General features: G+C 48.3%; 1 long non-coding RNA gene across 1 annotated transcript; it reads left to right on the plus strand.

The window, feature by feature from the left end:
- The first annotated feature begins 2 nt into the window (after positions 1-2).
- LOC125387438 (uncharacterized) lies at positions 3-5,722 on the plus strand. The gene is made up of 2 exons (XR_007227855.3): positions 3-135; positions 399-5,722. It is a non-coding gene; the product is annotated as an uncharacterized LOC125387438 (long non-coding RNA).
- Positions 5,723-26,961: the final 21,239 nt, after the last annotated feature.

A 26,961-nucleotide genomic window follows, 5' to 3' on the forward strand; every position in this document is an offset into this window, starting at 1 on the left:
CTGCTGCTTCTCAGCTAATCCGTGACCATAGTTGCTGTGATGGACAAGCATGTCCACCAATACTTGCTAGTCGTGACGGAGTACCGTTTCCCCTCCCCGGTGGGCGAGGACTGAGACTTCTGGGAGCTCCGGAAGGTGAGGAGGTGAAAGGTTAAGGGAGCGGGGGAGGAGCCTCTGTGGGCGGGGCGCGACAGGAACAGCCAATGGCGAGGAAGAGCACGGGGGCGGAGCAGGCGGTGGCCGGGGCTCGGACGGAACTTGACAACTTGTGCGGGTTGCATGGTGCTTAAACCTCCCACCGCGTTAGGTTTAGGGAACGTGGGAGGACCGGGAAGGTGAGGGCCGGTGGGCTGGGGGGCATCTTTGGCAAGTTTGTCGCAAGCTTGTTGTGTCAGCAGGCTGTCTGTGGACGACCCGAGGAACATGGCTTGGATTTGTACCCTCTGTCACCTGCAGTTTTCTCAGAACCCAACAGAAGCAAATGAAGTAGCAGCGCTGTGTGCCGGAGAGCTCTGAGAATATGGGTGTAAATGTTGGTCAATGCTCTGGGAGAGGTTGCAGTGCTGAGAGTTTTTGAGGACGCCTCCTGTCCTGTCCAGGTCTCTGCATCTACTTCCTCCTCAGCCTTCTCTCACATCCCGAGACTGAATGCCTTGTCCGTGAGTTACAGCCTGCGTGTGCACTCGAAAAGGCCCAAACTCTCATCATTTAGCTTCGCTCTTATTAAAATCATTTGCTGTTTGTCAGGGGTGGAGCTGTCACACGAAAGCACATGTCACCTCAAAAGGTAGAAGTTTATTCTGGAGCCAACTATGAACTATCCTGGTCCAGAAACACAGTTTTAGGACACCGCAAATTCAATGTTTTAACGTGAAAGCAGTTTCAGTACATTTGTATAGCAGCAGAACAAAGAGAGCCATAATTCAAGACATAAAATGCATTGGTGAAAATAGTAAGTAGACAGTAACAGTAAATCAGAGAAATCTTTGCTGTAGGGCTTAGATGGCCTTTGATAACACTCTCAGCCCTTTGATTGGTGGGGACTCGTGTTTTGTTATTATGTTACCAAAATTTTAGCCTGTTTATGGAATGTTAAATCTGACACAGAGTTGGGCAAGGAGTGTTTTATGGACTAAAGATTGGCCATGATAAATTGTAATTAGGCTCTGGACCTGCGGTAGCCACTGAAGTTTTAATCAGTCAGCCCTTGCAAACAGTTTCTTTCCAGGGATCCTGGTTCATGGGACAGGTGACCTGATGTGGATTGTTCTTTCTGCGGAATATGAAAGAAACCACGAGGTACAAATGAACCCACATGTAACTTTATTACAGGGAAGGGCGTGGTGGACCATGCAAGAGGAAAACAGGAAGGAAAGAGAGAGTGAAAGTACTGAACGCTTTGCCTTTTAAAGGCCACTCCAGCGTACGCTCATCAGACGCTGCATTTGACACTGCATTTTTCTTCTGCATTTTGCGTCTGCACGGGGAGATTTTGCATTACATTGTGGGTGCATGTGTTTCTGGGAAGTGAAGTCTTCCGAGTCAGGCAGCCGATGCTGTACTCTGCGCCTGTGCACAGGGCCCTCCTGGGAAATGTAGTTCCCCAGGAGAACAACACATATAGGATCGTAGTGGGTGGGAATTTCTCAGTAAGTACTGAAAATTCACCTGTGTTTAATTTTCCAACTGGTTAATAAACCCCTGACCCCAAAAGGTAGGAGTAAAACAAAAGACTTCTTTAACATAAAAATTGAAAGTCACGGGCTACTTTCCTGGCTAGACTCACGCCCTAGACCAAACACTCCATAGACAAACCACTCCCTGGGTGGGATCCCAAGTTATCTCCATAAAGGGAACTGGAACTTAGTTGGATCCTTAGACTTTTGTTTTAGGTAGGAACCAACTACTTCCCTATGTCAGGAGCATGAGGTCTAGCAACTAGCCACACCTGTTGACAATAGCCTTGAGAGAGCAGAACTCTCTGCCAGGTAACTAGATGGGAATCTTTGTTTGAATCAATAACCTTGAATGAACAAGAAACAAGTCCCAAACTCTCTGACCTTTTCAGTACAGCCCACAGGGTTCCGCTGCTAGGAGGTATACCTGCCTGTGCTGCCACCTGGTGACCCACTCAGGAACTACTCGAGTGGCAGCCATCCCCAGAAGCTGCCACCTTAGGCAGTTCCAGAGTCCCCCTGAGGTCCAGAACCTCCCCACCCACCTGACCAGTAATCTGCAGGTAGATATGGAGCTGCCTGGAGAAAACACTCGGGTCAGCTGTCTGAGGGCACATTCAGCGGTGGTCAGGGCAGTCTAGGAATGCAGGAGGATCAAATGAAAACATGGGGTGGACCCAGAGAAGATGGAATGCTGTTTTTAAAGAAAAACAGTCCTCAGAAGGTCATGCAGATGGCTGGACAGCCTGACTGTGGGTGTGATATGTATCACAGCAGGATGCCTGCCAGGTGCCTGGCTCTTTAACATGTCCTCTTGTGGATGAGCCCCAAGACTTGCTGGAGAGAGGAACGGTTGGCCAGGTTAGGCAACTCACACAACTAGAAGAAGCTCTTGAATATTTTTTCACACCAACCCAGCACGCACTCGGGTGGAAAGCAGAACCTGCGCTTGTCTCCTGTAGTAGGGAACTGCGGGCAGGCCTGCTTTTCGCCCCACCACTCCCGCATGGCTAGCTTAGCCCTGGAAATAACACACAAATTGTATTCATTTAAACACTGCCTGACCCATTATCTCTAGAGAGTTAGTTACTGACTAACTCTCATATCTTGATATTAACCCATTTCTAATAATATGTGTAGCATCAGGAGGTGGTGGCTTACCGGAAAAGATTCAGCATGTCTGACCTGGTGGCTGGCTCCAGGGCCTCTGCCTCACTGCCTTCTTCCCAGCATTCTGTTCTGTTTACTCCGCCTACCTAATTTTCTGTCCTATCAAAGGGCCAAGGCAGTCTCTTTATTGATCAATGAAAATAACACAATAGACAGGTAACCCTCCTCCATCAGTCTCCCAACTGTGACCATTGCCTTCAGCGGCATGATGATGCTGCAGTTAGCGGGTGGCTCTTTATCCCGTCATGCAACTTGAAGGTCGGCCAGTTTGGAAATGCCTGGAATTATTTTTTAATTTTTTTTAGCATTCCTTTATGTGTTCAATTTAATAACACCAAGAGCCAGATACTTTGACAACACGTCAGACACATCACAGACCTAAAGACAGCCGTTGTAGACTTAACTTCAGCATTCAGTTTTGCTTTTGATTGTGCAGACTCAAAAACTGATTTATTTAAAAAAAGAAAGAAAGAAACCCTAAATATCATAGTCTTGGCTCAGAGTCTTTACCAGACATGTGGCAACACTCAAACGCTATTAAAAACTGATAACTTGGTCATATATGACTATTACATGTGCAAGTGAACTTTGGTCTCCTAGAACACTGCACTAGTAGAATGACCTATCCTTTGATTTGAATAATTATCAGTGTAGGGGCTGGAGAGATGGCTCAGTGGTTAAGAGCATTGCCTGCTCTTCCAAAGGTCCTGAGTTCAATTCCCAGCAACCCCATGGTGGCTCACAACCATCAGTAATGAGACATGGTGCCCTCTTTTGGCCTGCAAGCATATATGCAGGCAGAACACTGTATATAGACATACATATATAAAAAAATAAAATAAAAATAGGTCATCCTCACTACATAGCAAATTCAAGTCCAACCCAAGATATATGAAATTTAAATAAATAAATACATATCAGTGTAGGATGACATGTCCATGTCAGTAATACACTGGGGAGACATTCACTAGGGTGAACACGACAAAGGGTTAGTTATTTGGCAGCAGAAGGTGGAAATGGGCTGATCCCTGACATGAATTCCTCCATCATGTTCTTCCCATGACATCCTTGCTGGTCTTGGGTCAAGTGAAATGCCCTTCTAATTCAGCCTGAAGAAGGACCTCTTCCTCCTCCTCTGCTGCCTCTTTGTCCTCCATCAGTGTAACTGCAGCAAGCCTGGGGCTGGGTCACCTCTGGCAGTCCAAGCTCTCTTCGAACTGTCTTATGAACTGCCCTGGCAACCATCTGGTCTAGACGGGCCTGATTCACAACTTCTTTCTCAATTGCTCCTTCCTATACCAATTTCTGTAACAAAGGCTCCAACCTTAGAACATAGGCAGACAGCTTTCTATCCGTCTTCTGGTAAGTAGTAAGGTATTTGACCTGCAATGCCCTAGGATTATCAATAATTGCAAATATTGCCTCAAGAGTCTTAAGACATTCTGCAACTGTCACGAAAGGATTGTTTATCTTGATGACTTGAATAATTTTAAACACTGTGTCACTAAGGCTCTCTGTGGACCACCTTCTTTTCTCTACATCTGACACCTGCCATGTTTTCATTACCTGAAAAGTATGAAACATCCAAGACTCAAATTCTTCTTCACCCGGTCCTGGAGGATCCCTGCCTGAGGAAACACTCAACTTCCTGTGCCTCAGATACCATAGAGTAGGCTTGAGGGCCTCATCTAATGCCTGTGCCAAGATGGGGGCTCGCATTTCAGGGGTCATGCCCTGGTCTAAGCTGAGAGGATCATTTCGCTTCCCAAGAACTCTGATCAATTCACCCATCATCGTGCCCTCTCCCTTTCAAAACTCATTTAATCTGCATAAAGACTCATTATCAGCATCAGGGGGCTTAAAGATCACTCTCCAGACATCGCCTTTTCCAGGTATCTCCTTGGGAACCAGAGCACAGCTAGTCTCTACCATAAGCCCTATCAAGGCTACATTCTTGTTCTCATCCCTCCTGAACATCCTCCCAAGCAGTCTGTGTTCTCCCAAGGGTGCCAGGCCAGCCTGCAGGGCCTCCTCGATTTCTGCTACTCCCACAAGGGAAAGAAACTGTCATTCTTAAATCATCCCATGAGTCAGTTTCCAGCATTCCCACAGTAAGCAACCACTATCGTATAAGACCCCCCACCACCACTTCAGGGTGCCTGTGGTCCTTTCCCATTTGTGATGTTTTTCTGCCTGACTGATCTGACCAGCACACAGGAGGGTTCATGGTACACGTGGTTTCTGGCAGACAACATAATCAGTTTTTTAATCAAACTTTCTCCCGCACCCACCCGCTTAAGAAGATGTGGTCAGCAGGCCCCTGGGACTTTAGCACCTCCAACTCTCCTTTGAGTCAGCTAAGGTCACTTCACAGCCACCGCTGCAGTTTCTCTGGAGGCATCCGGGAACCCAGATGCTGTTGGGGGCCAGCCTCGACAAAAATACCCTCTTCCAGAGTGGAGGCGTGGGAATTTAGAAATATAGGAAAGAATACAAAGATGCAAACAATAATAATAAAACGCAGAAACACATAGGATAGTATCGGGAGGGAATTTCAGTGAGTACTAAAAATCCGCCTGTGTTTTGTTTTCCAACAGCTTAATATTCCCCTGATTTCAAGAGGTAGGAGTAGAACAGAAGGACTGCATTAACATACAAGCTGAAAGTCGTGGGGTACATTCACTGCTCATGCCCTTGACTCATGCCCTAGACCAAACACTCTGTAGGCCAACCACTCCCTGGGTGGAATCCACAAGATGCCAGCAGACCCAGTCACCTGCATCTATCGTTGAAATGTTCTCAGGGAAAGGGAGGCTAATTTTGTGTTTGCTCATTTCCCATGCACCTGCGAACTCAAATAAAAGGCCTCACATAAAGTCTCTGCAGCAAGTGACTTCAACCGGACCATCCACTGCGCCCCCTCCCTGCATTTACTCCCTCACAGTTCTGGGAGGCAGAAGTCTAGAGGCAGTCTCTCAGGGCTGAAGCCAGGATGTGACAGAGCTGCCTCTCCTTGGGGCCCCACGGAGGGGTGCATAAGGCTTTCTTGCCTGTTTGCTGCCCTTGTATCTCCCACCACCATCCACCCTTTCTCTGTGGCTTCCTCCAGCCCTCCTGGACCCCTCTGACAAGAGAGAGCCGTGTGATTATGGCAGAGCCTTCAGTGACCCAGGTGGAACTCCTTAATTTAATTACTTTTGCATAGTTTTGGTACCACAGTGCTTAGGATAGGGCTCATTTGGGTTCTGTCCTTCAGCTCCGAGGTAGAAAAATGGGTGTGTTTGGATCTGCTGTGTTAGGAGCTTGGTTCCCAGTGCAGCAGTGTTCAGAGGTGGGGCCTGTGGAATGTGGTTGGAGCATGATTGGATCATATTAGTGCGAAAATACATTGATGTACTTAGAGGTTAATACGTTTGGGGGGGGGAACTTTGCTATAAAAGCCAGCTCTTCCCTCCCTCCTTCCCTCCCTCCCCTCCCTCTCCCTCCCTCCCTCCCTCCCTTCTTCCCTCCTTCCCTCTCTCCTTCCCTCCCTCCCTCCCTCTCTCCCTCCCCCCTCTCTCCCTCTCTCCCTCCCTCCCTCTCTCCCTCCCCCCCTCTCTCCCTCTCTCCCTCCCTCCCTCTCTCCCTCCCCCCCTCTCTCCCTCTCTCCCTCCCTCCCTCTCTCCCTCCCTCCCTCTCTCCCTCCCTCCCTTCTTCTCTCCTTCCCTCCCTCTCTCTCTCTGCATCTTGACGGTCAGTGGGTGAGCAGCTGTTCCCCCACATGCTCCCTACCATAAATTCTTGCCTCATCACAGGCCAGACTCAATGGAGCCAAGTGTCCAGGGGTAAAACCACAGAAATCGTGCCAAGAACAGACCCTTCCCCAGTCGGTTGTCTCGGATGTTTATCACAGCCATGGAAAGCTAGCAACCAACGGGGCCTCCAACAAGACCCACAAATGAACCCTACTCTTCAGTGCGTTATGGAGAAGGAATATTCCAAAAGAGGTCGTGTAGGAGGCAGGGTTTCCATCAGCGTAGGGCTAAGAACGCAGGAGGATGTGGCCGGAGAGCTCTCACGGACCAGTCCTGCCTCCTTTGGTGACTGCAGGAATGAACCTCTGACCTCTCTGTTTCCGGTGAGGTCAACCCTGCATCTGCCAGTTTCTCTCCTAGGGCTCCTCTGTCCTAAATGCACTGTGGGCATGAGGTAGACATGGGGTAGAATCTTTTTTTTTTTTTTCTTGTTTAAGACAGGCTCTCATGATGTAGTCATGACTAGCCTGGAACTCAAAGAGACAACCAACTTTTTTTTTTTTTTTTTTTCATGACGTGGTTTCTCTATGTAGCTTTGGTGCCTGTCCTGAAAACTAGCTCTTGTAGACCAGCCTGGCCTCAAATTCACAGGGATCTGCTTGCCTCTGCCTCTCGAGTGCTGAGATTTAAAAAGGCATGCACCTCCGCCTCCCAACGATAGCCAGCCTTTAATGCTGGGCTTAAAGGTATGTGCCACACTAGTGGGATCAGTGTTTAGAGATTAAACCTGGCCATCTGAGTTTGGTCCCTGGATCCTACAGTGGATAGAAGCAACTTCTGAAAGTTGTCATCTCATGACACAATGACAGCAAATTTAAAGTAAATCTAAAATATAAAACTTTTGTTAGAAAGGAATTTTTTTTGTAGTTTATTTCAGGTGTGTTTGCTTCCTATACCTGCAAGATCAGGCTAACATAGCCCCTGGGAGCACTGCCACCTTGTGGCCACATTTTTATTTTATTTTGTCGTCTCAGTTTTCAAACCTCTTAAGCATTCTTTGTTGCCACTTAAATTTGTTTTCAGTCATTAATATTGTGTGTGCTTGCACGCATGCACATGTGTGCTCGTGCTCACAGGTATGTGCATACCCATGTGTGTGCAGGTGCCGGTGTGTGGGAATGCATGTAGAGATCAGACGTCATTCCTGAAGGAATAGTCCCCCTATTACAATCATGGTGCGACTCCAGCTTTTTGTGTGGACTCTGGGATTGGACTCAGGCTTCATGCTTGTACAGCAAGCGCTTCATCTACTGAGACATCGCCCCAGTCCCCATTAATGCTGTATTTGAAGCGGCTCCTTGGTCAGCTCTGTCCTCTACACGACACGCCTGCTATTCCTTACATCTCATTTCGTTTTCTTATCTTATTGCATTTGCCTTGATTTAGTGTTGGTTTTTAAAAATTGAAATCTTTATTATTTTGTCCTATTTTGGAGATAGGATCTCACCATGTAGCCCCAGTGGCCAAGATCTTGACACCCTTCAAGCTTATTTTAGGAAATCCTTTGTTTATTCAGATGAAGCCTTACTCTCTCTGAGGAGAGTGTGTGTTGGGGGGGATGAAGTGGAGGGAGCAGGAGGAGGGGAGGGAGTGGGAACAGGGATTGGTATATAAAATGAGAAAAGATAGTTTTTTAAAAAAATGAATAAATTTTAAAAATTGTGCTTATTTGTGGGGTGTTGTGTGACACAGTCACACATGCACACATTGTGTGACATTAGATCATGGTAAGTCTATCTGTTGCCTTTCTATTCATCAATTCTTTGTGTGAAACTCAAAACCTTCCCTTTTAAGATTTTTTGGAAATACTTATTTCCAAAATAAGATTTTGGAAAGTTGTAAGGGAGGTTGGCCCCCTCAGGGTGCAGGATATACCCAGATGACATATTCTTAGCACAACATATTCTTACCCTGGATGGGCAAGCAGTGGGGGAGGGGAAGGGGAAGGCTGCAAAGTCAGACAGCAAGCAGCAGCAGCAGCAGAAGCAAGCAAGAGCAAGTGTTTCTGCAGGAGTGAGTTTCTAAGAGGGAAAACAGGGCGTCTACTAAGGTGAGTTGGTAACTCCTGATTGAGCATGTTAGCTAAATAATTAATTTTGATTGTTGGACCTTGGTGCTTGGCTCAGGAATGAGTCAGTGGCCAAATAGGGAATGGATCTTGGGGGCTAGCTTTAGGAATGTAATCTAATGGCTTTTAGGAAGGGGAAGAAGAGCAAAAAGCAAAACCCTGTCTATGCGATGTCAGCCATCCTCGGGCCTGTGCTCGCCATGCTTGGCCCTTCAACAGCAGAGTGTTATTGTCATCTGGTGATGGAGGAGGGTTATCCGCAGCCCCTCACTACAGATGGCGCCCACGTGGATAACTGAATCCACAGAAAGCTTGAGGAAACTTGGGAAAGAATAGAGTAAATCATGGTTTCTTGGTAGCAGCAATATCTTGGGTCTGCTCTGCTTGCTAGAGGCAAGCAAGTGCTCTCATCTAAGAGAGGCTTCCTGACTCAGCTTTAGCTGCAAAACCCTGCAGCTCTTTTAAGAGGTCCTGCCACGAAACACTTAAACGGTGTTTATCAAAAGCTGAACGCATGCTTTTCAGTTCTCAGCCGTAGCAGGAAAAAAGCTCCGTCGTTTTAAAATGCCAACTTTCTGGGTCGACCTGCCAGGGCAAACTCTGACTCTTTCAGGCAGGCAGTCCGACTGAGTGTGGTCTGTGAGCAGAATGCTGCAGCTTGCTTGCTGACACGGACTTTGAAATGCCACAGAGTTGTGACAATAAAAATGGCTTCAGCAGTACCTCTGCCATGAGGCTGGAAAGCTAAGAAATGGCCTAGATCCAGCCGTCAAAGCCACGGTTTTAGGTTCATGTGGTCAGAAAAAAGGAGAGATATACAGTAAAGAGAGATTCAAAGACGAAAAAAGCCTCTAAATGGTTTATAGTGTGTTACAAATAAATGCAGGATAAAAGTTAAAGTTCTTAAAGTAAAAAGAGAGTGGTTATGTGTGGTGGTACACACCTTTAATCCCAATGCCTGGGAGGCAGAGACAGAAGGATCTCTGAGTTCAAGGTGTGGTAACACACGCCTTTAATCCCAGCACTGGGGAGACAGAGACAGACAGATCTCTGTGAGTTCAAGGACAGCCTGGTCTACAGAGTTATTCCAGGACAAAGATATACAGAGAACCAATCTCAAAAAGTCAAAGTAAAAATAAAAGAAATAGAGGTTAAAAATAAAGTTGCATAAAGATGGAAAATACACAGAGAATCTTGATACTGTATGCTATTATGCTCTCTTTGAATTGTTTGAATGCTGAGGAAGGAGCAACAGCTGCTAAAAGATATTTGTTTATAAATGCTGCTGAACTAATCCAAGATAGATATGTTGAAAATACCTTGACTTCTGAATTTGGACCTAAGGATATGATAGTTTGGAAAGGAGGTTCTTCTTTTGTTTTCACAGAGGATGAGACCCTGTGGATTGCTTCTATCCCAATATGGTATGATAGACCACGCCCTCCTGAAAGGTTCCTGTGAACACCCTCAAAAAATTTCTTCACTCAACTGCCGACTGAGATGAACCTGGCAGACAGGTTATACCATGAAAGACCTGATTAACTGCACCCCTATACAGCAGGAAGAAGTTTGGAGAGAAATAACTATGTCCATATTCCCAAATATTGCTTATAAATGTTCTTTTACATTTAAAGGGGGATATGATATAGATATGAATAATTTGCATTGGTATGGATTTTAAGGTCAATTTTGTTATATGCATATATATATTTCTGATCTTGATTGAGGTATTGTGATTGTGTAGTTCATTTAAAAATGTAATGTATAATTAAAAATATAGGTTGTTAATGGATAATCATTGATAATAGTCAAGCTTGTAGTAATGTTAGTTTGATTTTCTAGAAGTGCATAGATATATTTCAGATATGCATTCTTCATATCTTTCAAAGACTACAGAACATGGCATTTGATGTTTTAATAACTTAGGACTTTTCATGACAATGAGACATGTCTGCTCCTGGCAGCACCAATCTACTTCAAGAGTAAGATGGGCATCGAAGAGGCTCCTTATGGAGTTTGATAGCCATTTTGGGCAAGAAACTGCCCTTGCCTGGACTGTTGTATAAACTGGACACAGAACCCGCAGAGAGAGGACTGCTGAACCTGCCTAAAGGTGAGATGATCTTTCGGGGTTCCTGATTCATGAAAGAGTCTGTGAGACATTCTGCAGGACACAGCAGATAGTGACTGAACTGCCTTTGAAATTTCCTGCTTCATGGAAATGTCTGCTGGATATTATGGGCCTGAAGGCCGAAGATGGGTGCCCCAACGATACAGAGGAACTTTGGGTGACTGTCCAGGCAGCAAGATGTCTCTGTCATTTCTAGAGTTTTGGAAGTTGCTTACTTCTTGTTTACTTAGGTAATATTATATCCTTCTGGAGTCTTTGATGGAGTTGAAGAATGGATAGTCATAGTTATAGTTTTCCATTATTATGATAAAGATATAGTTATAAATATTGTGACTGTAATTCTTGCTTGATAACTGTTTTGTTATATGTAATTTTACTATGTTAAAATGAAAGCCTTTCTTTTTTGTTTAAACAGAAAAAGGGGAAATGATGGAGGAGGGTTATCTGTCTATTGTGTTATTTTCATTGGTCAATAAAGAGACAACCTTGGCCCCTTGATAGGACAGAAAATTAGGTAGGCGGAGTAAACAGAACAGAATGCTGGGAAGAGGGCTATGAGGCAGAAGCCATGGAGCTAGTCACCAGGTCAGACATGCTGAATCTTTTCTGGTAAGCCACCACCTCGTGGTGCTACACAGATTATTAGAAATGGGTTAATATCAAGATATGAGAGTTAGTCAGTAACTAACTCTCTAGAGATAATGGGCCAGGTAGTGCATAAATGAATACAATTTGTGTGTTGTTATTTCTGGGACTAAGCTAGCCGTGCAGGAGCTGGGTGAGGCGAAAAGCAGGCCTGCCCGCAGCCCCTCACTACAATCTGGTCATCTTGCGGGGCGGGCACTTGCTTCACTGTAGCTCAGTGTCCACTGTCCATCCTTTCCCACTCTCCTCCACAGTCAGCTGATATTGAACTGGATGATGGTATCCACTCTGCCTTGCCTCTGATTTCCCTGTGGTTGGTTTGAAGCTTACTATAGCCCTTGCTGTCAGCTCCCAGGATTAAAGCGCACCTTGTTCAAACATGTCCATGACGCCTTCCTGTCCTGCCAGTGCCTTTCTTTAAGCCAGTCATCCTCTCCTGGGATGACGTCACTAAGCTCTTACCTCTTCTCGCTGTCACACTTTACAGCCCTCTCCCAAGTCTTCCCCATCAAACAGCTTGAGTTGCCCCACAAAACCACAAGTAGCTCATGGCTTTTACCCACAACTTGCTGCTGGCTTTGCACCACACCTAGCAGTCCAGGACCTCAGGGCTCTGGGGAGGGGCAGATGGAGGGGTGAGGTGGGCTCTGTGGAGGGGCTGATATGGAGAGATGAAGTGGGCTCATGTGGCTTGACCATCCATCGACTGTAGCGATATTTTGTTTATGTTTTAACAAATAAAACACAATATTGTTTGGGCTACACAATATTGAATTTGTCTAAAAGAGAAGCAGAGCTCACACAAAAAGTGATCCCAGAACTTGGGATCACATGCCTTTAATTCAGCACTTGGGAGGTGAAGACAGGAGTGATATGGCTGAGCCGAGAGAGAAATATAAGGTGGAAGGAGACAGGAGCTCAGGGCAGTCTGAGGTTTGGTGGAGACAGATGGAGTCTGGACATGCAGTCTGAGGACAGGATCACCCCTTCGGTTTGAGCCTTGGTAGAGGTAAAAGCCTCTCTGCTTCTTTGATCGTCAGCATTAATCCCTATACCTGACTTTGGGTTTTTATTAAGACCAACTAGAATTCGTGCTACAGTTGGCCACTACTTGCTTTGTAAATGGCATTACTGGAACTTGGAGGTGCTCATCCGCTTGGGAGGGGGGCTATGTGCGATTCTGTGCTGAAGCATTGTGACAAAGAGCATGGGGCATTGAGGGACTGCAGCAATCACCCTCTGCTCCCCAGTAAAGTTTGTGACCCCGAGCATTACATATGTCTAAGTTCACACTAAGCAAAGGGTGTCCAAAGGGTGTCCCACTTCCCAGGTCTCACTGTGTCTCTCTGTAGGGCAGAGGTGGAGAGATGGAGTCCTGGACGCATCAGAGTGTAAGTGATTGGGAGCCTAGAAATGCCTAGCAGCAAACCCTGCCTGCCCCCTCCAAAGCCACCAGATCGGCGGAGGACCGAAGTGGGGAAGTGGGCCCATCTATTGCTCAGTTAGTTGTCTCTCCTTTGCCCAAATTCATGTGGCCCTCCTTTCACAACAGCCTTCTGTGTAGTAGTACACAACCCCCTCCATCTCAGACTCTTCCCAGAGCCCACCTTACCCCTCCATCTCAGCCTCTCCATAGACCTGCCATGCCTCCATCCTTCCTGCCGTGATGATAATGGACTAAACCTCAGATTCTGTAAGTCAGCCCCAGTGAAATATTTTCCTTGTTAGAGTTACCATGGTCATAGTGTCTCTTCACAGCAATAAAACCTTAAATAAGACCGTAAACAACTCAAAATAGCTTCAGGAAGTCCCTGAAACTGACCTGTTTCACTAGGCCCCTCCCTGTCAGAGTAAACATTACAGCTGAGATTCCACCACAGAGGGAAAAAGCTGAGCCGAAGGAAGAGTCTCCTAGCTGCTGAGAAGTCCCTGAGACAGATCAGCTGCCCAGAGGAAGCAGAGACCAGCTGAGCTGCCTGGAAGAGGCTCAGACCAGAGGAGGCACCTGGAAAGGCCACTCTCCAACCCGTTGAGCTGCCTGCTAGCTGTGCAGTGGGCTCCAGGCTCCCAGCTTTGTGAGCTCTGGGGTTGGCTTTGGTGATGCAGCTGCTTCTGAGCCATTTTTGCTCCTGTAAGTAACCCCTCTTCTACATTCCTGTGAGCAACCCCAGTAAAACTCATTGGTTCACCAAACTGGACTTTGGTGGGATCTGTGCGTTAGTCTGTCATGGGTTCCATGTCTGAGATGGGAAGACTTGGATGTCGAAACCGCCCCCTCCACAAAGTTTTGTCACACAACAGGTGGCACCACACCAAAGACTGGAGGGCTGGGATGGAATGAAAAGAGAAAGTCAGCCTCTGTTTCTCCCTCCCTCCCTCCCTCCCTTCCTCCTGCCTCCTTCCCTCCCTGCCTCCCTCTCTCCTGCCTCCCTCCCTCCTTGCCTCCCTCTCTCCCTGCCTCCCTCTCTCCCTGCCTCCCTCTCTCCCTGCCTCCCTCCCTCCCTGCCCCCTCCCTCTCTACCTGCCTCTCTCCTGGCTCTCTTCCTCCTTGCCTCCCTCTCTCCCTCCCTTCCTCCTGCCTCCCTCCCTCCCTGCCTCCCTCCCTCTCTCCCTCCCTCCCTCCCTGCCTCCCTCCCTCCCTGCCTCCCTCTCATACTCTGTCACTCTCTTGCTTTCTCCACCTCCATTCTTCCTTTTTCCCTCTTTTTCTTTCTCCCTGTCTGTTCCCTTTCTCTCTCTCTCTCTCTCTCTGTCTCTCTCTCTCTGTCTCTCTCTCTCTCTGTCTCTCTCTCTCTGTCTCTGTCTCTCTCTCTCTCTCTCTCCATCTTTTTCCTTCTCTTCCTCCCTTCTCCCCTTTCTCCCCTCTTCTCTCTTGCTCTCTCTTCCCCCTTGGCATCCCTCTCCTCTCTATCTCTCCCTCCCTCTCTTCCCCCTTCCTCATTCCTTGAGGTAAGCAGACATTCCACAGCTTCAGCCCCAAGGTGTTCTGCCTCCACAGACTCACAATCCTAGGAACCATGAAACAAACCCAACAGCGCCTCCAAGGTGGGCTTCTATGTCAGTGGCTCTCAGCCTTCCTCAGGCTGCGACCTTTGATGCACTTCCTCATGGCATGCTGATCCCCCAACCATTCATTATTTTCGTTGCTACTTCATCACTGTAATTTTGCTACTGTTCTGAATTGTAATGTGAATACCTGTGTTTTCTGAATGTTTTTGGTGACCTCTGTGAAAGGGTACTTGACCCTGGGGGTCACTACCCACAGGTTGAGAACCACTCGTCTCTGAGATGGGAAACTGAGGAAACCAGCATGTTCCAGAAGAGAAAAGAAGAGCAGTTAGCAGCAACCTGACAAGTGTCCTTTGGGTTGATGCTTTTCAAGGTGTGACACCGGGGTGGGGCGGGGAGCCACCCAGAGGTGGTCTGTGCATAGTGGCAAGTTTTCTTTTCTTTGAACTTAGCTATATTCAGTTTTTAGAGATGTAACGGTAGCACAAATTCTAATTGGTGGGGTGAAAGCTGAATCAGAGAAGCAGAGCAGCAGCCACTAGAGTTCTTACGTCTCCAATGCTCAGACCAAGGGGCGATCCTCAGACTGCACCCTCAGACTGTACCCTCAGACTGTACCCTCAGACTGTACCCTCAGACTGCACCCTCAGACTGTACCCTCAGACTGTACCCTCAGACTGAACGCTCAAACTGCACCCTCAGACTGCATCCTCAGACTGCATCCTCAGACTGCACCCTCAGACTACATCCTCAGACTGCATCCTCAGACTGCACCCTCGGACTGAACGCTCAAACTGCACCCTCAGACTGCACCCTCAGACTGCATCCTCAGACGACACCCTCAGACTACATCCTCAGACTGCACCCTCGGACTGCATCCTCAGATTGCATTCTCAGACGACACCCTCAGACTACATCCTCAGATTGCATTCTCAGACTGTACCCTCAGACTGCACCCTCAGACTGTACCCTCAGACTGCACCCTCGAACTGCATCCTCAGACTGAACGCTCAGACTGACTGCCTAGACTGCCTTCTCAGACTGCAATGATGGGGAGTCTCTACCTCCTTGATACTGGGATTGAAGGCACGTAACTCCCAGGTATTGCGATTAAAGGAGTGACCCACCACTCCTTGCCTCTGTTTCTCTTTTAGACTGGATCAATTTTGTGTAGCCCAGGGTGGCCTTGAACTAACAGAGATCTGTCTACCTCTGTCTCCTGAGTGCTGGTACTAAAGGTGTGTGCCCCCACTGCCTGGCCTCTATGGCCAACTAGTGTGGCTATTTCTGCACTCTGATCTTCAGGCAGGCTTTATTTATTAGATCATAAACAAAATATCACCACAGATATGTACGTACATTATTTTTAAATAAAAGGTTATATTACTCCACAATCCCTGCTCCCTGTACAAGGCGAGAGAGAGAGAGAGAGAGAGAGAGAGAGAGAGAGAGAGAGAGAGCGCCAACCTTAGAGAACTGAAGCTGGCAGAGCCCCCAGGCGATCTCCATGCAGGCCCCTCCCAGAAAACCTGCAATCTGATTTCCTGGAGTCCTACCCGCAGTTCTGGAGCAATGTGTGTGTATAAGACCTGTGTTCCTCACGTATTCTGAGTCTTACCTACACACACTATTCATTTTTCCTTCTAACTAAACCCTTCAGGGCTGTTTGGGTCTGCAAACTGGCCTTTGGTGCCCTGTTATCTTGTTGATTGAATTCATCTGACCCCCATCCAAGGGCATTTCAAATGTTCCCATTTCTTACCAGTCAAGCATAATGGATTATGCGTTTAATGCCAGCGCTCAGGAGGCAGAGGCAGGTGTATTTCTGTGAGCTCAAGGCTATTCTGGTCTACATAGTGAGTTGAGGGCTAACCTGGACTAATAGCAAGTTCCAAAACAGCCATAGCTACAAAAAAAAAAATTACAATTCTTGGGCTGGAGAGATGGCCCAGCAGTTAAGAGCATTGCCTGCTCTTCCAAAGGTCCTGAGTTCAATTCCCAGCAACCACGTGGTGGCTCACAACCATCTGTAATGAGGTCTGGTGCCCTCTTCTGGCCTACGAGCATACATGCAGACAGAATACTGTATACATAATAAAAATAAATAAATATTTAAAAAATTCCAATTCTTTTGAACATATATTTACATACTTAAATTATGGAAGTGGTACAGAATTGTTATAGAGATTTTTGGCCATCCAGAATATAGAAAGCAAAATCTAAAGGAAGTCCATCTGAGAAAAATGGCCTTCACCACAAATGCTTCCGGGTAAACGGGATATTAACATAGGAAAGACTGACAGTGACCTCTGCCTCATGTTGGCTCAGAAAGTCCCTCCCACACAGTTGCAGATCTGTGTGGAAGGCGAAAACAAAAAGCTCCCAAGCCTTGGAATGGCTGCTCATCCAGTGAGCCATCCTCAGCTGGCGAAATAAGAGCTGCTGTCACTAGAGAGGGTGAAAAAGAAAACTGAATTGTTGTTTGCTTGTTTTTCTGAGACAGGGTTTCTCTGTGTAGCCCTGACTGTCCTGGAACTAGCTCTGTAGATCAGACTGACCTTGAACTCACAGAGATCCGCCTGCCTCTGCCTCCTGAGTGAGTGTCAGGATTAAAGAGGTGCATTACCACTGCCCAGCTTGAAAGAAACTCTTAGAATGATGGTCAGTTATTATAGCTGTAATCCGTGTGAGGGCTAGTGTCCAGAAATAGAGTCGTAGTTCACAGAGGACAGAAAGCCCCCTGGAGGGAGTGCATGGAACGATGGTGAACCTCACAGGTCATGTTAGCTATTTTTCTTATTACCTGACAGAACAACTTAAGGGTGAGTTTATTTTGGCTGTTCATGAGTACAGTTCATTATGGCAAAGAAGACGTGCACTCATAGTCAGGAAGCAGAGTCATGAGGGCTCATGCTCAGCTCACTTTCTCCTTTTTATCCGGTCTAGGACCCCAATCCATGGGATGATGCCACCCACATTCAGAGTGGTTCGTCCCACCTCCATTACACAAATCTAGAAACTCCCTGGCAAATATACCCAGGAGTTTGTTTACATGTTAAGTCTAAATCTCATCCAATTGGCAGTCAGGATGAACCATCACACAAGGATTAGCAAAGAACATAGATTGAATCTCATCAACTATGAACAAGACACAAATAAAACCACAGTGTGAAGCCACTGCCAACTCCACCAACAATTAAAATGAGAAAGCAGTATTATGTGGGATGTCATCTTGACCTATTGGGCTTGGGGTTATTTGTTACGTGGCTGTAGCTAGCTAGTGCATTCTTCTGGGAATGGCTTTAGTAATGTTTCAGAAGGTTGAAGGGGTACCTTTGGAAGTCAGATTTTGAGAGACTTAGTTTTGAATTATGGGGGGGGCTGCAGATGGGTGAAGTACAGGAGGCAGTCAGAAGGCATCAGACCCCCTTGGAGTTGGAGTTGCAGGTGATTGTGGACCACCTGATGTGGGTACTAGGAGCTGGACTGGGTCTTCTGTAAGAGCAGTATTTTCTCTTAAGCCTTGAATCATTTCTCCAGCCCACTAGAATTCAAGGTTTTAGAGCTGAGTATATCTTCTTTTTAGATGCAGTGTAAAACCAGGCAAAGGCACACTGTAATCTCAGCACTGGGAGGCTAGGCAGGAGGATGTGAGTTTGAGACTAACCTGGACTACATAGTGAGAGATTTCTTAACCCCCCCCCCCCAAAAAAAAAGCCCAACAACCCAAAAGCATTGAAAACATTAAAGTTTATGGAGAACCTTTTACTTTAATTGAATTTCAGCATAATGGCTCTAATCCCCACTTTCCATGGCCAAGGTTGACTCTGCTTTGACCTGCAAATTTTATCCCAGACCTGGTGAGCTCTAGCCACCCTGGGTCAGTACATCACTGCAACTGCTGTGCCCTGTGCTGGATGCTGAGAGGGAAAGACAATTCATGCGAGAAAATGCTCACCACCAAGCATGTGGGAGCATGTCACGGAGATGGGGTCTGACCTTTAAAACCAATTATCTGCAGGATGCAACATGCTGAACTGTGAGCTGCCACCCATGGGGCACATTGCACAAGCTTTGGAGTGCACACCAGCTGCTTAGTTAGTCTGATTCTTCTGCCCTTTGTATGACCAAACCATGGTGTGTCTCTAGAACCTTTTACCTGGGACCCAACTCATTGCCACACCCTTGCCCACAGACGACATGACTGCCCTTGATGGGACCTTTCAACAGGGCAGCTTGACAGGCTGCCCCAGGGCTGTGCACACTTTTAAAGAGCAGGAACTCTCTTCCATGACAGTCATTCTGGGCTCAGATCTCCTATGCTCAACCTCTACCCAGTGACTCAGTTCACTTCCTGTTGCCTGCAGATCAAGAGGTGGCAGCCTCAGCTCCTTCTCCAGCACCATGTCTGCCTGCATGTTGCCATGTCCCATCATGATGATAATGGGCTAAACTTCTGATGCTGTAATGTAGCCCCAATTAAATGTTCTTCTTCCTTTATAAGAATAGTCATGGTCATGGTGTCTCTTCACAGCAGTAGACGCCCTAAGACACCCATCTCACACTCCGTGCCCACACACACTCTCAGTGACCATGGAGGGTTATGACATTAGTTACCCTACAACAGCCCGCCCTCTGCTCTCACCACACCCTGCTGACATGCAAAATGCCTTCACCCTATCATCCCCAAAGCCCTGTGAATGCTAGCATTGCCTTGGAATCAGAATCTCACACCATTAATGCTAAATCCCAGATCTCTACCTTCTCTGAGGTTGGGCCTTGGATAGAGTCCTGAAAGTTGTCCTTTGGCCTCCACATACGTGGCATGCTGTGTGTCCCACCCAAATAAACAAGATAAAAACAAAAATATGCATACAATCCAGTGGTTTTTACTGTATCCACAGGCAGGTATGGCCATTGTGAGAAGAAACACCTACATACCATCCTTACTCAGACACCCACTTCTGACACCCACTTCTTGTCTCCCACTCAGCACACAAGCATGCTTTCTCTCCCTGCTCTGGAAACACCATGTAAATGGGGTCTTACGATCCCTGGCTTGTTGTAAATGCCTTCTTTTGCTTGACATCAGATTTTAAGGTCCTCCTACGCTGTGTCCTATTTCGGGGCTTCACTCCTTTTGTGGCTAAATACCATTCCTCACTACCTCAGCGTATGAACAGGCCCCATTTTGTCCACTTGACATTTGATGGGCATTTGGGCCATGCCCACCTTTTGGCTTCTGTGAACATCTGTGTGTGCATCCTTGTGTGGATATGTGCTTTCATTTTTAGATATCAGTCACTTTCCTTGCTGCTACAACAAATGCTGGACTTAAGCAACTTAAGGGAGGGTGCTATTTTGGCCCATGGTCTGAGGGTACAGTTCATCATGGTGGGAAAGCATGCCGGTGGATGGCTTTCTTTCTTCTTTTTAGTTCAGTATGTGACTACAGGCCATGGGATGGGGCTGCTCTCACAGACAGGCCCCAGGGCACCTCCCAAGTGATTTTGAATCTGGTAAGGCTGACAGGAGAGATTCCCCATAACAGGTGTGTGTGTGCCCAGAATTGGCATGCTGGGCCTCATGGAATTCTACTGGAGAAAGGAGCAGACTGGCTTCCAGAGCCATCCCAGCAGCTCACATCCCCATCAGCAACTCCTGTGTCCTTAGTTTCCTGACTTTGTGGACTCGTCATCTCCTTTTGGTTTGGATCTGCAGTTCTCTGCTGCCTAATGAGCCCAGCATCTCCTCATAGGCCTCCGCAGAACACCTGCCGCGGTCCTCCCTTCTTTACGATTCTGTTGCAGGACCGCTTTATGCGTTCTGATACAATCTTTTTAAAAACAAAATATGCATTTAAAGTATTTAAGCATTAAAGTAAAAGTGATTTAAAGTATTTTCTTATGGCAGGTTGTCTTTCTCCTCCCTGAGTGTGTCCTTTGATAAACAATGTTTGGGTTTGATGAATTTCCTGTGCCCAAAATTTTGTTATTGTTCCCCCCTTTTTTTATGCTGATTCTAAATTTGAGACTATGATGTTGCACCCCTATGTATTCTCTCTGTGTGGTGTCCATTACTGGCCTGAAGCTTGCCAGTTCAGCCAGGCTGACTAGCCAGCAAGCCCCAGGGATCATGCTGACTCTCCAGTGCTAATAGCACACTCGTGTGCCACCACTCCTGTTTTTTGTTTTTTGTTTTTTGTTTTTTTGCATGGGTTCAGGTCCTTGTGTATGTGAGACTGAGCCACCTTTCCAATTCCTGCCCCGTGTCTTCTATGGGTGGTTGAGTTTATGCCTTTCTAGGCAGCCATCTAATCCTGTGTGAGGGAACAGCAGTTCAGCCTGGAACAGAGAGACTGTCCATCCCTGATGCAGCTGCTGACCTGCTGACCTGTTGGGGGTCCTAGGACAGAGCTGGGTCAGTGTTGGGGACTACTCAGTGAGACAGAGCCTAGTCAGTTCCAACAATCTGGAAGCTTCCAAAGGCAGCTGAAAGACCAGCCGTGGATGTACCCTCAAGGGCCTGCAAAAGGATGGGAATAGGCAGGGAGGGCCTTAAGGAGGAAGGGTTTCTGTCTTATGGAGGCTAGGCAAGAAGTCTCAGAGTTGGAGTCAGAACCAGCTCCAAGTCTCCCAGCCCCCACCTCTACACAGGGAAGAGCTGCCACAAGTTGGAGAGGAGCCCTGGTGGTCAGATCCAAAGATACTGCCCAGCCTTGGGCCTCTAGGGTGCCAAATCTCCTGGGTCACACTCTATTTGCTCTGGAAATCCTACTCCAAGCTCCTTTTGCCTGGCTAACAGCCATCTTTCTATTTGGGTCCTAATCTGGCTGTCACCCCCTTTGGGCAATAGTCCAGGATTTGCCCACTTTGGTTTCTGCATGTCCCCTCTCTGCCCCGCTCCTCCTGGCATGAGCTCGCTGGGAAATCTTTGCTTTCACCTGGATTGCAGGCAACGGCCCCAGGGCTTGGAGGGAGTTGTTTTTCCTTCTGCCCTCCCTCATTCCAGCTTCCTAGCTGGGAGCATTCACCCCCATAGCTTTGCTGATTCCCCCATGCTGGGATAATTGCAGCGCTGGCAGAGGGCTGGCAGGGTCTGATGCCCTGTTGAGTCCAGCCTCCTTCTGGGCCCCTCCTTGCCTTCAAGTCCTCCATGCCAGCATGATTTACAGGACCTAGAGGGCCTATTTGCCAGGTGTCTGGCCCTGTCTGGAAACAAGTGGTATGTCTCGAGGTGATAAACGGGCGCAGTGGGGCTCAGCCTGAAGCCAGCGGGTGTGAACGGTGCAGCCTGGCTGCCTCCGTTCTTATTGCAGACTTCAGCCAAGAAAGCATTTAAAAGATAAAACCCCTGGCCCTGAATTTTCCTTGTTCCTAGAACTCTCTTCACACACTATGTATGTTTTGAGAAATCAATGCAGGAAATCCTGTTCAATATGTTCTTTAGCTGGAAAGATGAGACTCCTTTGGTTCCTCGATTTGTATTCCTCCCAGAAGGCAGATACCCACCTTGCAGTGACCATGGCAGTGACTCAGGACTCAGGATGAACAACTTTGAACCATGCTGGGGGAAGTCTGTGTCCTTGACTTGTGAGTATTCTGAGTGATTGACATGACTCAATGTGGCTCTGCTGGGGCTCACAGTGAGCTAGCTGTTGGAGACCCTGCCAAAATGGTGTTGCCTGAAGAAGAATCCATCCAACAAGCCCAAGACTGTTGAAGGGGTTGATCAGGACCCAAGGCTGATCAGCCAAGGACGCTTCATAGGAAGGTGAGAATTAGATATTCCCAGCCACCGAATACCTTCTCTAGTTGTCCCAGTTCCTCCCACAGGGCCCCTCTCATCCTCTTCTTAGCCATCTTAGCTGGGCTTCTTCTGGGGCATTGGATAAGACAGCCATAATGTTTTGAGCCTTAGACAATGCCCTATGCTGAGTGAGCTAGTGCTGTTTGAGTGTGTAAACACCCTCTGCATGCCTGTGTCTGTATGTACATATGAGTACATATGTGTATGTTTTTTTTGTGTGTGCATAGGTGCAAGGGCATGCACACAATGTGCTCTATGGGCACATGAGTGAAGAAGTCCATATATATGTTCTGTATAGGCACGTGTATGAAGGCACTCAGATGTATACACATGTATGAGATCACTGTTGACAAGGGGTAAAGTTGTGATGGTTAGGGTTAGCATTAATGGTCAGCTTGGCAGACTCTTGAGTCACTAGGGAGATGTCTGTGAGGGATTTCTTGATTGCATTAATTGAGGTGTGAAGACCCTCCCACAGTGGCACCATTTCCTGGGCAGGGACCTGGACTGTGTATGTGCAGAAAGGGAGCTGAACAGGAACAGAAGCAGCAGGAGCAGCAGCAGGAGCAGCAGCAGGAGCAACAGCAGCAGCAGCAGCAGGAACAGCAGCAGGAGCAACAGCAGCAGCAGCAGCAGGAACAATAGCAGCAGCAGCAGCAGGAACAGCAGCAGGAGCAACAGCAGCAGCAGCAGCAGGAACAGCAGCAGGAGCAACAGCAGCAGCAGCAGCAGGAACAATAGCAGCAGCAGCAGCAGGAACAGCAGCAGGAGCAACAGCAGGAACAGTAGCAGCAGCAGCAGCAGCAACAGGAACAGCAGCAGCAGGAACAGCAGCAGCAGCAGCAGCAACAGCAGCAGCAGGAGCAGCAGCAGGAACAGCAGCAGCAGGAACAGCAGCAGGAGCAACAGCAGCAGCAGCAGCAGGAACAGCAGCAGGAGCAGGAACAGCAGCAGGAGCAACAGCAGCAGCAGCAGCAGGAACAGCAGCAGGAGCAGGAACAGCAGCAGGAACAGCAGCAGCAGCAGGAACAGCAGCAGCAGGAACAGCAGCAGCAGGAACAGCAGCAGCAGCAGCAGCAGGAACAGCAGCAGCAGCAACAACAGCAGGAACAGCAGCAGGTGCAGCAGCAGGAACAGCAGCAGCAGGAACAGCAGCAGCTGGAACAGCAGCAGCAGCAGCAGCAGGAACAGCAGCAGGAGCAGCAGCAGCAGGAACAGCAGCAGCAGCAGGAACAGCAGCAGCAGGAACAGCAGCAGGAGCAACAGCAGCAGGAGCAGGAACAGCAGCAGCAGCAGGAACAGCAGCAGGAGCAGCAGCAGCAGGAACAGCAGCAGCAGCAGGAACAGCAGCAGCAGCAGGAACAGCAGCAGGAGCAACAGCAGCAGGAGCAGGAACAGCAGCAGCAGCAGGAACAACAGCAGGAGCAGCAGCAGCAGGAACAGCAGCAGCAGCAGGAACAGCAGCAGCAGCAGCAGCAGCAGCAGCAGCAACATCCCTTTCTGCTTTTCAACTGAGGACGTGATGTGAGCAGCTGCTTCAAGCTCCTGATGCCATGCATGGCTTGTACTTTGATGATACAAGACTCCACGACGGACTGTACTTTGAACTGTCAGCAGAAATAAGCCCTTTCTCCCTTGGGTGGCTTTTGTCATGGTCTTTTGTCACAGAAACAGGAAAAAAAAACCCAACTAAATCACTGCCCCTTCTGCTAAGGCTGCAGCATGGTCCTCTGTGTGCGTGACTACTGGGTACAGGGCTATTTCAGAGAAAATTTAGGACCTGGGCTACCTGTGTCAAGCCTTGCCTCTGCCACAGCAGCCCACCAAACCTTGAGAGTTCACACCTCTGCCCCCACCAGCTTCTGTTTCTATAGAAAGGGATCCCCTTCACCCCCACATCCCAATGGAAGGCCTATGGGGTGAAGCAGACAGTGATGTACAGTACAGTGTCTGAGCTGATAAGTCCACAGAGATCCCCTCTGTATAAGCAGAGCCAGGCTGAGCTGGCCACTGGGGTCCCCCACAGTCTCTCTCAGCCTTGTAATTTGTCCTGTGGGAGTGGCCCAGAAGACGGGTCCCCACTTATTCCCACTGTGCTCTTGGCCAGAGCTTAGGGTGCATATTTGGGCAAGTGGCAAACTGTAACATCATAGCTCCTGCACTGCCGAATGGGGGCTCCTCAGCTCCCCTGGGCTTCTGGTTATCATTATACCAAGAGAGATTTCTCCAGGGGGCTCAGGGTCTGTCAGTTTCTGTTTGACCACTGCTGTGTGACAGTCCCCCTCGGACCCTCCCTTCTCCTTCCTTTGCTCCCTGCCTTCTTTCCTTGAGCCCCTCTCAATATCCATCCAAGCTCCTTGTGTGCAGTCTGCGCATACCTGTCCCTGCTGTGGTCTTGTGGTCTCTCACAGGGTTCGCGGTCAAGGCCCTTCCATCCATGTACGTGTGTGTAAAGGGAGCAGGAAGGGGAGGAGGCAGGTCACAGTCAGGAAGAGAGGCCCCGAGTACCTGTCAGTTCCTCGTTTTCTAGCTGAATCTTGGTGGCATCTTGCCCACACCTGCTCCCCTCTAAACTGGGCTCACACGCTCTTTGTAGCACCGTTGAAGACCAACATGCAGTTGTGGCTGCCTGCAATCTTTGGAAATAGCATAGATCTCTTTGTATTTCTGCTTTATTGAATGCTTCTCGTGTAAACTAAGTGTTCCTGTTTAAACATTAAAAAAAAAATTCACCCAACTAAAATTCACACACTGAGAAAAGTTGAAACGCACCCAGAGCTATGAAAGGCAAAGCCTCACACTGGGTCTCAAGGGCTGCTGTTGTATTCAGCCAGCTATAGAGGCAGAGACAAGAAGAGGAGATTCTCGGACTGGAAGGCTGGACTCTTTCTGGCTCTGCAAACTCACAGGCTGTGTGTCCTGAACAAGTGCCACTGAGCCCTGGCCAGACCTGAGAGCTTGGCTTTCCTTGTTCATGGCCAGGCTGCCCTCTCCCCGGCTGCACTGTTGGGTAGGCTGAGCGCTCGCTGCCTCTCTTGGGGATTCACAGTGGAGAAGCGCTGGTCTGCTGAGCTAGTACTGGCTGGTCACAGCTAGGGTTTTGCAGAGGCTGAGCAGCTCCTATCAGGATTCCAGGGGCAGTTTTCACGGTAAATAAGCCGTATATTTTGGGTTTTCCTGCTTGGTTTGCTGAAGACGCCTAATGCAATCTGTGCTGTGTATTTCAAGTCATCTGCCCAGAGACTTTTAAAAATTGTAATAAAATACACATAGCATAAAAATTTCCATTATAATGGTTTTTTGATGTCAGTTCAGTGGCATTAATTACATTCATATTGCCGTGCGCCCATTGCCACATCTGTCTCCAGAACTCCTTTTTATTTTCTTTCTTTGTCCCCCACCCACCTCCCCTCTTTTGAGACAAGGTCTCATATGGCCTAGTCTGACCTCAAACTTAGTATGTAGCTGCAGGTAACCTTGAACCTCTGATGCTCTTGTGCCTCTGGTTCTTCAGAGCAGTTCACCTCACTGACTCTTCTCCATACAGGTTCCTCGTCCATCCCCTTCTGTGGTCCTGGCACTACCATTCCACTGCACTGTGACTCTGACCAGATGTACTCTCTGGGCTGTGAGCAGACAGTGCAGGGTGCTAAGGAGTAGCTATGAAGGTTGGCTGGTCTTTCTAGATGGGGAAACTGAGTCATGGGAAGTCACCCTATTCATCACGGATTTAGCATCTGGAGCCCTGGTTACTGATCTGTTCTTGATAGCTGCCTTGGCAGTGACATCCTATTCAGGTGCCAGAAAAGAGCCACTGACTCTCAGGGGCCCCATTGCTGGGAGTGATAGCTCCTGTCAAAGGGAGGGGCAGGGCTGCCACTGGGCAATGCTGGATTGGACTTGGTTCTGTCGTTCTTACAGACCAGCACTGCTGGCTTCTCAGCTCAGCTGTGTGTGGCAATTTTTCCTGGCAGACTAGGCTCTGAGGTTCCAGCAGGCCAGGCTCCAAGGTTCCTGGAACTTGGATCGCAGAGCCGGTAGGCATCCCCCACCCTCGTGATCCATGAACAGAAGTGGGGAAGTGGTTTGGTGCCAAGAGCAGTCATTCAGTCAGGGGTGGGCTGGTTCTATAGGGGGCTGGCAGCCAGGGGGACCCACATGAGGGCAGAGAAGCAGGCTGGGCAGGGCAGGAGAGAGCAAAGGATTAGAAAAGGATGGAACACAGGTCTGTGTCTTGTGGAAGGCAGAGGCTCCAAATGTTTCATCTGCTAACCGATTGACGTAAAAACAGCTCCTCTTTGAAGAACACTGTGACGTCTGTCACTGAAGGGCTTTCCTGCAGTGTGGCTTCTGGTGTCTACAGTATGGTAGTTTATACTGGGTTTCTCAGTGCACATAGACAGTTTTCTGCCTGCTCCTCAGCACGCAGGGCCCTCCCAGGCCTTAACTCTGTGTCTCCCACAGGCTGAGGGCTGCATTTGTCCCAGCAGTGGTAGGGCCTGGGCTGTGCAAACAGCCCTGAGCCAGAGGCCTGGCTGGGGTTCCGTTCTGTGCCAGGCTGCTGGCTCGTGGTTTGTAAGTGGCCTCCACAGCTGGGAGGGGGTGTGGGGTGTTATAAATAGTTTGGTGCAGAAATATCCGAGTCAAAATGTCCATAGA

Source organism: Myodes glareolus, chromosome 8, assembly GCF_982192425.1.
Source record: "Myodes glareolus chromosome 8, mMyoGla1.1, whole genome shotgun sequence".
Taxonomy (NCBI): Eukaryota; Metazoa; Chordata; class Mammalia; order Rodentia; family Cricetidae; genus Myodes; species Myodes glareolus.